Here is a 13,399-nt window from a genome sequence, read left to right on the forward strand (position 1 = left end):
CATCAATCCTGCATATTTGAAGCCCAGCCCAGCCCGTAGCCCAGCCCAGCTCATGGCCCATTGGGCTGGCCCGGCTCATGACGAACACTGACACAGACCCCAGTGGGGCGCGGGTTAAAAACATAGAAGAAATCGGTATTTGGATGTAGTGGAAGTGAAGATCGCACGATTTTGGGACTCATAAACCTTGCTTGGAAAACGCCCAATAAGCGTCGGGAATTTTGACGAGTTAGGGCATCTCTCTGAATAAGATCTACCTATGCTATACCTATGATCTACCTATGTAACTATATGCTCACGGTCACCTCACACGACCGTTGTGAGTGTGTTTCTGACCATACAAGTGGCTGTGTATAAGGTGAGACTAGGTCGAGTGGCGTCCATGGAGCTATTTCGGCTTCCTAGGATAGGTCATCGCTCTCAGAACACTGCGTGACCGAATTGTCACTGAGGGGACATGCCCCGTTCCTCCGTCGCACATGCTAGCGGCTGCAGCAGAAGCCGGCATGGAAATCGTACTAAACATACGCCATCATCATTCGAGTCACGAATAGGTCGGTATGTAGCTGCATGCAAATCATATACATGCGGCATATGCCGTTATATGGGCCACCGCCGGCCAGGGGCGCAGCGCTGTCCACCGATGTGATTCTAATCTTACAGCGAGGCAAAAGTTCCGTGAATACGTTTTGACTAAACATTAACCGACTGTGTACTTGCATGTGCATTGTGCAAGGTCCTACTGTGAGATTTCATACACTGGTGATTGGTGAATACATTGGAAATACGGGGTTGTTCACGAAAAACTGACACATTTCAAAACGACTTTGTCACCAAGTGAGAGCTCACAAAGTGAGACCTGAGGGGACACGCCCCGCCAAGTGAGAGCTCAAAAGCTCTCACCAAGTGAGAGCTCAAAAATTTGAAAAGTATATATCCCGCGAGTTGCTGGGGGGGGGGGGGGGGCGTTAAACGCCCCCACTTTTTTCGCCGGGCCATAGCATAAAAACGGCGCGCCGCAGGCGCGCCAAATTTTTGATACCTGTAGGGAATTGATTGAAGTTTATTGTGACAAAGTTTCAAAAAAATCGTTCGGAAAATTTTTGAGATATCGAGGTTTTAGTGACGTCATGATTTCTGAGTTTTCGACCAAAAACGGCATATGTTCAAAAAATCATATAAAATCACAGAATATAGACATACAGACATGCCGTAAACGCCATTAGACTGCCAATACCATGAACAATCAAATGGCTATCTTCGATTATTGATTATCGTTCCGCATTTTACAAAATCTTGAACTGAATCTTGGCAATTTCTCGTGACTACTTCACGACCATGATACATGCATTTCTTAAATTGAACTTTTTGAGCCAAATACGTACACATATGATAAAATGAATGTCACCACCGTGTTCTACGCCCCAAATTACCCATAAAACATGTGTCACAGGCTGCGAATATCAGTTTTGATTTTCGGGGATATGTGCCTACCCGGTTGACCTGACCTTGACCCTGACCTATGCTTGACTGACCCCTACATGGAGCTGATACTCTTGTAGGCCTTATATGATGGATTGTGCACCGTTTTGACAGAGTTACTGACGAGAGGCGCCCATTGCGAAGTCCTGAAGTCCATGCTACTGAAAGCCCGATTTCAGGTGTTTGACCTGACCTTGACCCGACCTGTGACCTCAAAATTCAACTTTAAAGTACTCAAAAGTACTCATCTGAAGCGTCTCGTCGCGTTCTTTCGTTTGCCGCCTCGTGCGTTTCGCTGCGCCTATTGGCTCTCGAGTTATCGGCTGGGGGCGTTTACCGCCCCCCCCCCCCAGCAAACGGTGGGTGGCGAAATACCCCAGCAACTGCCGGGATATGTTACAGGGAGTTTGAGAAATCATTGAATTTGCAAACTCCCTGACCCGTCAGTGCAAACTCACTAGGGAATTAACCCGCGAGTTGCTGGGGGGGGCGTTAAACGCCCCCACTTTTTTCGCCGGGCCATAGCATAAAAACGGCGCGCCGCAGGCGCGCCAAATTTTGGGTACCTGTAGGGAATTGATTGACGTTTATTGTGCTTAAGTTTCAAAAAAATCGTTCGGAAAATTGTTGAGATATCGAGGTTTTAGTGACGTCATGATTTCTGAGTTTTCTACCAAAAACGGCTTATGTTAAAAAAAAATCATATAAAATCACAGAATAGACATACAGACATGCCCTTAACGCCATTAGACTGCCAATACCATGAACAATCAAATGGCTATCTTCGATTATTGATTATCGTTCCGCATTTTCCAAAATCTTGAACTGAATCTTGGCAATTTCTCGTGACTACTTCACGACCATGATACATGCATTTCTTAAATTGAACTTTTTGAGCCAAATACGTACACATATGATAAAATGAATGTCACCACCGTGTTCTACGCCCCAAATTACCCATAAAACATGTGTCACAGGCTGCGAATATCAGTTTTGATTTTCGGGGATATGTGCCTACCCGGTTGACCTGACCTTGACCCTGACCTATGCTTGACTGACCCCTACATGGAGCTGATACTCTTGTAGGCCTTATATGATGGATTGCGCACCGTTTTGGCAGAGTTTATGACGAGAGGCGCCCATTGCAAAGTCCTGAAGGCCATGCTACTGAAAGCCCGATTTCAGGTGTTTGGCCCGACCTTGACCCGACCTGTGACCTCAAAATTCAACTTTAATGTACTCATCTGAAGCGTCTCGTCGGGTTCTTTCGTTTGCCGCCTCGTGCGTTTCGCTGCGCCTATTGGTTCTCGAGTTATCGGCTGGGGGCGTTTAACGCCCTCCCCCCCCAGCAAACGGTGGGTGGCGGAATACCCCAGCAACTGCCGGGTTAAATTGAACTTTTTGAGCCAAACACGTACACATATGATAAAATGAATGTTACCATCGTGTTCTACGCCCCAAATTACCCATAAAACATGTGTCACAGGCTGCGAATATCAGTTTTGATTTTCGGGGATATGTGCCTACCCGGTTGACCTGACCTTGACCCTGACCTATGCTTAACTGACCCCTACATGGAGCTGACACTCTTGTAGGCTTTATATGATGGATTGTGCACCGTTTTGACAGAGTCTGTGACGAGAGGCGCCCATTGCAAAGTCCTGAAGTCCATGCTACTGAAAGCCCGATTTCAGGTGTTTGACCTGACCTTGACCCGACCTGTGACCTCAAAATTCAACTTTAAAGTACTCATCTGAAGCGTCTCGTCGCGCTCTTTCGTTTGCCGCCTCGTGCGTTTCGCTGCATCTATTGGTTCTCGAGTTATCGGCTGGGGGCGTTTAACGCCCCCCCCCCCCCAGCAAACGGTGGGTGGCGAAATACCCCAGCAACTGCCGGGTTAACCCGCGCCCCACTGCACACAGCCGCTATCAGGGTTCAGAAGTGGCCAATACCCTAATTTTCGACAAATTTTAAAGCGTGATTTTCTCACATTTTCTGGTCGCAAATTGATCAGACTGTATAAAATATCATCCAGAAAAAATATTACTCATTCTGGCACAGATTGGTGGGCTCCCAAAGAACACCGTTTTGTTTTGCTCCGTGAGACCGAACTTGTGCTGCGATTTTCATGTAAATGTTGACGAGTCTCCTGTCATATTCTTTGCTTGAAAATGCGTAAGTAAGATATCAGCTGAAAGGGGAAAATGTGCGGAATCCATTGGTAACAAAAGTGCATCTAAAAAACTTCCCAATCAGTTATTATAAGCTAATTGTTGCACACTTGCACAAAGCAGAAGGGCTTGAGGATTTAAATATTTACATAGGCCTACCAAAAAACGCACAGCGTGCTTCACATCGAGACAACGTCCATAACATATACCGTACAATTGTGATTCATTTGCTGCAAAAATTAGGTCGGCATCACACTGCCGGCAAAAGTTATTGCAGTTCTAGTGACGCTAGGTCGCCGCCCGGCCGACCCCGGTCAGGTCGGCCGGGCGGCGGCCGTGCAGCTGACGTCCGTACGGTTCGGCAGCTGACCAATCAGCTGCGAGAGAGGAGCGCGGTCCGTCTAATCGCCCCCGGCAGTTGCTTGTGCTGAGGGGTGCTCGACGCTCGTGTCGATTGCATTTGTTGGTTGTCGATTGTCGAATGACTTGTGGGTATACTTTCTGGTGACCAATAAATGTACGTCGTCTTAACAGAATGTAGTCTGATCAAATTCAATAAAGCAAAAAGACATCCAGCCAACAGAATATCGTAAGAATGTCCGATATGGTTGATAACATTCAGAGTTTTGGGGAGCAGCCATCGACCAGAATGAACGTCATTGGCTTTTGTATGTAACATTAGCATTGCTTTTGGAAAGTTTCAGTCAGATATCTTCAGAAATGGCAATGTTATTGGCTTTTGCATTTTACCGTAGTCAGTTAATCACAATTTTCGATATTGCAAAGGCAATTTCAGTACGTTCTTGACATCGAAAACCAAAATGAATAGCATCATCGTGTTCCAGAGCTCAAATTGCATTCGATGCACATCTTTTTTGTTGATAATGCTCAACTTCAAAATTTGACCTTTTTGACCTCGCCGTGACCCGACCTTCATTTGTCGAATGGAAATAGTTTCGAATCGGACGACCCAGATGACATCATTTGTAGATGCTTTTGCCGAAATGGACCATTAAAGATGTGTCGCATGACCTTAAAAATGTATACATTTCCTTCCATGACCCTTTCCATGACCTTTTGTGACCCATGACCTTTCCATGACCTTTTGTGACAAAGTTAGGTTTCGTTTATCAGCTATTCCTATCAGAAGCCGTTTGAACTTTTAGTATTGAACGAGTAGTTTCGAAGACAGCAGGGAAGCTATGCAGAATCCCCTCCCGAGTCACCCACGTTATGGGATATACCCGTCATCCGCGGATTACAAGCAAAAATATTTTTTTACGGCAATGATGTATCAGCATGGATGCTCATACGTTCCCATATGTGACCTTACGGTTGACTTCACATACAATAAAAATTCCTTGGCAAAATGTCAACTGGTTAACGAGTTATCGCATTTTGGCCACTTCCGAACTCAAATAGCGGCTGTGTGCACTGTGGGGGCTATTTATAGCCCCCCTCCCGTTTTTCTGCAATAACTTCCAAACTGCTTGACGGATCGACGCCAAACTTTCAGTACCTTCGGCTGCATCAATTTGACACCTTGTGTCAAAATTTGAACTTCGTAACTACCATAGGTCGGCCGGAAATGACGTCAGAGTGACGTCATGTTCGTCCGTTTTCGACGCAAAACATTGAACCACGGCAATCGCTCCCAAGAGCTCAGTTTTTAAGCTAGATCCAATTTCTTTGCATGAAAGGACTCAGAATTGACCGCGCTATCAAACTGCTATCTCGGATTTTCGAAATTTTGTAAATTTCGAAAATGTTATATAATAATATTTAAAATTTATATTTTAATATTTTTTCAAAAAGTTTTTGACTTTTCGAAAAAACCGGAATATATGTGACAGAACGCATGATTATGACTAACTCCAGCAAGTTTTAGCTAAATATCTTCAAAGATGGCCAAGTTATACGCATTATTGCAAAAAAATCACTATTATTAATTTTTCAAATCAAATTTTCAGTACGTATTTGACATCGTACACCAATATAAATGGCACCATCGTGTTCCTGAGCTCAAACTGCATCCAATAGACACCTTTTTTATTGAACAATTTTAACTTCAAAATTTGACCTTTTTTGACCTGAAAGTGACCTGGCCTAAGCTAAATTCGACTCAAAATGACCTCGAATGACACAGACGACATCAAATTCGAAATCTATGGCCTAAATGGACCATAAAACATGTGTCACGTGACCGACGGATGATATAATATTTTCGTGACCTGTGATGACCTGACCCTGACCTGAAAATCAAAGTACAAGTTTGGTACCCTCAAGGTATCTAGAGCATCTGTTCACGAGTGTGGAAACCAAAAATGAGCCTGATCTGACTTGTAAGACGGCGGCCAGAGCCCAAAATGTGAACAAGCCAAAATGCTAATAATTTTTACTTTGACCTGACCTGTGACGTCATCGGTGACCTCGAGGTCAATGAAATTAGGTTTCGCTCGACAGTTTTTCCGGGGCTATCAGACGCCGTTTGAATTTTGACGATCGGCCCAGTAGTTTCGGAGTTAGGAGGGGGGCTATGAATAGCCCCCCCCCCCCAGTAGGGCGTGTTATACACAGACCCCAGTGGGGCGCGGGTTAACAAAGTGACGAAGTAACTAAGGAGTTTGCAAACTCACTGACCGGTCAGGGAGTTTGGGAGCTTTCAGAGCGATTGGCACAAATAGAATCAAGTGTGTAAGATGAGGGTGGCATACGTGCCATCCGTGATGTTAAAACAAAGGCGGCTAGTGGCACGGCCTATACATATAACCGTTGCACGCTGCCAAAAAGCTTACAGATCCTTTTTAACCGGAAAAAAAATCCTACTCGCGGCTATGTAAAGGGGAGGTTCGGAGCACCGTGCTGCTCCGTTCCGTCGTTGCCTGGAGTGCCTGGAGTTCGGCATAGATTCTCTGGATCTGTTGGAACAATTGCATAAGTTCAGTCATGAGGCTTGCGGTTGAGATGTTGAGAATGTCTTTTGCCTAGTGAAGCGACACAATGTGCAGAAAAAGCTGATGCCAGCACCATCATGCTGGCACAGCCGTCATAAATGATGTCACGCAAGGTCAACATTGCAAAAGTGACGCATCTAACCCTGCAAGGAGTGCATCAAATCACGATTCTGTGTGCTTGAGATAGTTGGAGATCGTTCCCGGCGCCAGAATAGCAGTTTTCATTTTCCCCATTGACTTATAATGGTGAGGTCACGAAAATGACCTGACCTCATATGACCTGTAGGAAAAATCCGATATATGCAAGTTGTGAGACTCATAATTGGATACTAGATCCTGCAAGTTTCATTTCCCTGCGACATCTCCTCTGGTAGTGAGGGCGTTGCGAAGTTGCGACATCTGAAGACCGTGCAGAGGTTCACTTAAACAACACCATCCTGACCTGACCTGACTTGACCTGACCTGACCCAAAAATGCAGTTGGTGTCAAAAGATCCGGCTTAAATCAAAGGTCAGGTGTGCCAAGTTTCAGTTCTCTATCGCCAGCGTGTTCGGAGCTATCGCGAAAAAACCCTATGGGGGGCGGCACCAGCCCATCCCCCCCCCCCCTCGGCCGGCGAGGGTAAACAAGCGATGAACTCTGATCCCGATCGGGATGTCCCAACTCGGCCCGGCCGGCCGGTTCGGGAATACCGCAGGCATCTGACATATTAACCGCAGTCTTATAACCGCAGATTGCTGTTATGCAGATGCAACCACTTTGCATGCGCCACCGCAACCCCCTCGCCTTTTCATTATTCTCCAGTTCAACTTTTTTAACCCTCGCCGGACCTATTGGTTTTCTATATACGCGCCGACCGAGGGGGGGGGGCGGGTACGACCCCCCCCCCTCGCCGTTTCGCCCCTGGTGGAGCTAGCGCGTCGCGGAAAAACGAGCGTGTGCGCCGTTACGAGACGCAGAGATTGGTACCCGATTTTAAGGTCCTAGGTCAACCGGTGTCCTCTGAGGTCAGGTCAAGTGCCCCAAGGTACGGTTTAGGTTTTGGTGAATAACTTCGCAAAAAAACGACCGCAGAACGCCGATTTTGGCAGCATCGTGTTCGCCTTGCTCAGGCGCGTCGAATGATATACTTTTTGTCCGGGTTAGGTCAATTTGGGGTGTTGACCTCAGGCTAAGGTCAGGTCAGCACCCCCAGGTCACGAAGCTGGTCAAAAGAGGTCATGTCGCATATCATTCGATTTGGCAGGTCTTCCTGAGTCCAGTGGTGGCTTTCCCGACTCGCTAGCTCAATTTGATCAAGAGTTATTGACCAAAAACTAATATGACCTTGATGACGTTATAAATGACGTCACGCAAGGTCAACATTGCAAAAGTGACGCATCTAACCTTGCAAGGAGTGCATCAAATCACGATTCTGTGTGCTTGAGATAGTTGGATATCGTTCCCGGCGCCAGAATAGTAGTTTTCATTTTTCCCCATTGACTTATAATGGTGAGGTCACGAAAATGACCTGACCTCATATGACCTTTAGGAAAAATCCGAGATATAAAAGTTGTGAGACTCATGATGGATACTAGATCCTGCAAGTTTCATTTCCCTGTGACATCTCCTCTGGCAGTGAGGGCGTTGCGAAGTTGCGACATCAGAAGACCGTGCAGAGGTTCACTTATGACGTCATAGGTCAGTGACCTGACCTGACACAAAAATGCGTTTGGTCATATCTCCGAAAAAAAACATAACAAGGTCATATCTCCGAAACAAAAAACCACAGAAACTTGACATTTTCAGTGGACATAAAGAAAGAAGAGAGGAACAGCTATACTAAAAATCAGGCTTCTACAGGGTCTTTCATAATGAATGTTACTTTTGAACATTTAGTTAGGAGCTCTTAATTTATCACTTTCCCGTGAATTTTATATGCGTATTGTTGCAAATTGATTAGGGTTTTGTCCCAAAAAATAAAAAATTCACAACGCCAATTTTCCTTCACGGAAAAGCAGAGTATGTCGACACCACTAAAACTTATTACGGATTACGGTCGACGGACAAGTCTTAATCCATTGGTTCTCCCCTGCGTCAACACTGAACGGGGTGGCTTACCTCAGGCTGCTCAACGAATGCTTCTGCCTCAGGTCAGGGACAAGGTTCAAAGAGACGGCCTGTGGTTCCAGCAGGATGGTGCCACAGTGCGCACCACGGCAGCTGTTGCGCCAGTGGCTGATCGAAAATTTCGAAGAGCGCGTTATCAGCCACCTCACCGGTCGACCATGGCCACCACGGAGTCCTGACCTCTCCCCGCTGAACTACTGGTTTTGGGGGGTCGCATTGGCAAATCTGAGACAAAACCCTCCTGCAGCCATCCACTGCGAAACACAGTGGAGAGGTTTGCTGGAAGCCTGGACCCAGACGTTGTGAGGCGCGGGGTGCGACACCTTCATCAGAGGGTCGAAACCTGTGCCTAAATTAAGGGCGATACAGTGGAAAATTCCTGAGGAGCATTAAAATGAAAGCTGTGTGTGCAAAAACGCTAATGTGTTTCTGTTCCATGTGATGGTACATATTACATGAGGAGCATATATGTCCTGAGAAATAGCTCTTTCAAAAGTAACATTCATTATGAAAGACCCTGTAGCTATAACAATGTTTAGTGCAGAGCAGAAAAAAACTACCTTGGGGGGGAGCATTCCCTCATGTGCGGGCGAGGGTGAAGGCATTTTCATGACTCTAGCATGCCTTTATCAAAAGTTATTCGCGAAAGACTCTAGCTCTAGCCACTAGAATGCCTATCAAAAGTTATTCGCAAAAAATTGTAAGATACCATTCGTGACTCGATATGACCTAAGGAGCATAAAAATGGGTACCAGTTTCATGTGCGGTGTCTCAAAGTTACTTGTAATTCAGTGTTGACAGTGTTTAGAATGACTTTCGTCTAAAAGAGACGCCTTTCAATTTCTCCCATAGACTTTTTGGGATATTGCAAAACTGACCCGATTTTAGATCAGAGATATCAAAATACCAAGACAAACATTTTTCTGCATACTGCTTTTCCTTATCAACCGCTAAAGTTTCCAAGCAATCGGTCACTCGGTGTAGCTATGGCAGACGTTGAAACTTATGAGGTAAAGTCACTTGGAATGAACTAGTGACCTAACCGTGAGTGATCTTGGTCTGCAATTTTTGAAACATTTGCGGAAGAGATGTATGATTAAGTGTGCTGAAAACGGCGGCTCTGAATGCCACCGTTTTTGAAAAAGCGAAAAATCACAAGGGGAGTGTATTCAACCCGCTCCCTTCCCCTAGCATGGCGCGGTTTAATTCGCTAAGAGGCGAACCTTTAAGTCTGGTCGTTTTCTTTTTCAGCTCCGAGAACATCATCGGACAAAGGAACAAGCATTGTTGATTGAATATCACAACAACGAAGCTGCTATTAAAAACACAGGATGTCAGGGTAAGATCTTTCACGTTTTCTTGCACCAAAGTTAGATCAGAGTTATCTGTAAAAGCCCACGTGAGCACTTCAGCACATGGAATTGTCGCAGTTTTGACGATTGCAATGCCTCGGTCCTGCCGGACTGCAACTGAATTTATCCCAGGGGCTGTCATCCCGAGCTTTCCTATGTGCCGGGCGCCCGACTCTTTAACCCGGCACCGCCTGCAGGCGGTAGCCTGCAGCCCATGGGCTATTACCGTACCCACGACAGCTTGGGGGGGGGGGGGGGGTCGGATCCGACCCCCCCCCCCCCTGATATCTCGAGAGCCAATGGTTGCATCGAGCCCCGCGAGGCGGCGTTCGAAAGGTCTCTACGAGACCTTCCCAAAGCACTCTTAAGATTTTAAGATTGAGGTCAACTTTCGGGTCAAGGTCAGGTCAAAGGTCAAATTCTGGGGTTTTGCATGATTAGGCTTACGGACAGCGGAATCGATAGCTGCTGCTCGAAACTCACCAAAAATGACCTCAAAGACCTAGTGAAGGTACCATGCGCATATAGGGGTCATACTAAGTACGGGTCAGGGTCAGGTCAGGTCACGAAAGGTCACGGTTTTAACTTTCTGCTACATGGGCGTGCGACACATGTTTTATGGCTTATTTTTCACGCCGAATCCGATGGTAATGGTTATATGTGACCCCAAGTTACTGTGCTGGTGATAAGTGTGCATTGAAAGCATAAAAAATCGTTTATACCATATATAACTAAATGAGGGCTACGAAAAAGGTCAATTTTTCAACTTTTTATTTTTGACATAACAAATGCACTTTTCTAGACGAGCTTTGTCCCAGGAATCTAGTGGTGCCATTTGTTTTCACATGCGATGTTCAGAAGTGCCTCTAATTCACGAAAATGCTTATGACGTCACCATGCCCTATGCATGTTTGAGCTATTTTTTACAATTTGGGGGTCAAAAATCAAGATAGAAAGTTGAAATTTGGGACATCTATTGGTCTAATAGAGCTCTATAACATATATTCCGTTTTTTTGGAAACTCCCAAAATTTTGGATTGAATTACCTGTTTTCCAAAAAAAACATAGTTTTTTTTTTGAATTTTTAGGAGTGAAAAACGCATTTTATGGAAAATCCGAGATAGCCATTTTAAAGAACTCTTGAGCTGCGTCTATTCATGTTCTTAACCCTCGCCCTGGCAGGGGGGGGGGGGTCGATGCGCCGCCAAATTTGGCACAGCCTATGGGGCAACCTTTTTACATATGACCTGAAAATTTCAGGTCCGGGTGACCTTGGGTCAGGTCACCAGGTCAGAACAACCAGTACAAGGTCATGGTCAAATTTCAATTTTCTTTTTGCACCTGTCCAACTCACAGTTTTGCACTGATTTCCTTCAAACTTTCAGGATGTGCTAAGTTCACCGAGTTGTATAACATATAGTTCGGGTTTTTTGAGGTCACTGACCTGAGGTCAGTTAGAGGTCATTAGGTCGTAATGTTAAGCCTAAGGGAAAAAACTAAATTCGGAAAATACTGGAGATATCCGCTTTGTTCCATCACTTTTGTGCTTTGAAATCACAGTACTTAACAGCAGGTCACTTGGTGCTTCTTTGTTTGGTGTACTTATCCATGGGTCAGGTCAAATGAGGTCAACTGAGGTCAAATGACGTTTTTGCCAATAACTTGGCACATAATGACGCTAGAGCTTCAAAAATGGTATCATTGTGTTCCTGGTGATCAGCCGAATCGAATGATATGCGATATGATGCAATTTGGTCAATTTTAACTCAATTTATTAACTTAAGTTTACTTAAAATTTAAGAAAAACTTAGGGTACACTTAAGCAAGCTAAAAATTATATCATTCGACGCGCCTTGACGTGCTGAGTTCACTGGTGCTTTTCTTTTTGCTCTTTCTTAATTAGATCAAAAGTTATAAGCGAAAAACTGTTGACCTGTTTTTAGCGAATTTTTTACATTTATACCCCCCAAAAACCCCCTAAATATTAACCTAGAGCAACCAAATTTGCACAGGGGCGAGAACTCCAGGGGGCCCACCTACCTACCAAATTTGGTGTTTCTAGATGCCAAAGGAGCCAATCGCGAGGGGGGGTCGCATCGACCCCCCTGCCAAGCCGTGTTATGAAAAATGCCCTGCCAGGGCGAGGGTTAATTTGCAATTTGCTTTAAACCATTTTTGGCGATTTTTTAAACATTTACCCCTTTTTGACTGAAAACGCCATGTAGTTACATCACTAAAATCGATATATCTAAAAAATGGAAAAATTTTCTTAAAAATTACACAGGAGACGTCAAATTGATGGGTGAGAAGGTATGCCAAGTTTCAAGTTGATAGCGTAAGCGGTTCATGAGTTATTCAATTCAAGAAAAACGGACGGGGGTCGGATCCGACCCCTAGGCGGTAACGGGTTAAGCTGTTTTTCTAACGAAGACAAGAAGCTAGTGCGCCGTATTGAATCCTTAGAAAAGAAATGCATCAATCACTCGTACGCTGTATTATTCAATGAACAATGTATCATAGAGAATCTGCTCCCTACCTTTACTAATGTCAAGATATCTATATATATATATATATATATATATATATATATATATATATATATATATATATATATATATATATATATATATATATATATTTCTAGAAAGTTGAGTCAGCTGACTCATGTTCCTAAACGTTTGACTCAACCAAATGTCAAAGGTTATTTGACTGACTCAACTCTGACTCAACTTAACGCCTTAACCCACGAGTTGCTGGGGGGGCGTTAAACGCCCCCACTTTTTTCGCCGCGCTATAGCATAAAAACGGCGCGCCGCAGTCGCACCAAAATTTAGGTTTCCTTAGGGAATTGATTGAAGTTTATTGTGACTAAGTTTAAAAATGCGGTCGGAAAGTTTTTGAGATATCAAGGTTTTAGTGACGTCATGATTTCTGAGTTTTCCACCAAAAACGGCATATGTTCAAAAATCATATAAAATCACGGAATAAAGATACAGACCTGCCGTAAACGCCATTAGGCTGCCAATACCACGGGCAATCAAATGGCTATCTTCGATTTTTGATTATCGTTCTGCATTTTCCGAAATCTTGAACTGAATCTTGGTGATTTTCCGTGACTAACTTCACGACCATGATACATGCATTTCTTAAATTGAACTTTTTGAACCAAACACGTACATATATGACAAAATGAATGTCACCATCGTGGTGTTCTACGCCAAAATTTACCCATAAAACTTGTGTCGCAGGCTGCGAATATCAGTTTTGATTTTCGGGGATATTAGCCTACCTGGTTTACCTGACCTTGACCCTGACCTATGTTTGACTGACC

Source organism: Amphibalanus amphitrite, unplaced genomic scaffold (genome assembly GCF_019059575.1).
Source record: "Amphibalanus amphitrite isolate SeventyFive unplaced genomic scaffold, NRLGWU_Aamphi_draft 000888F_arrow, whole genome shotgun sequence".
Lineage (NCBI taxonomy): Eukaryota > Metazoa > Arthropoda > Thecostraca > Balanomorpha > Balanidae > Amphibalanus > Amphibalanus amphitrite.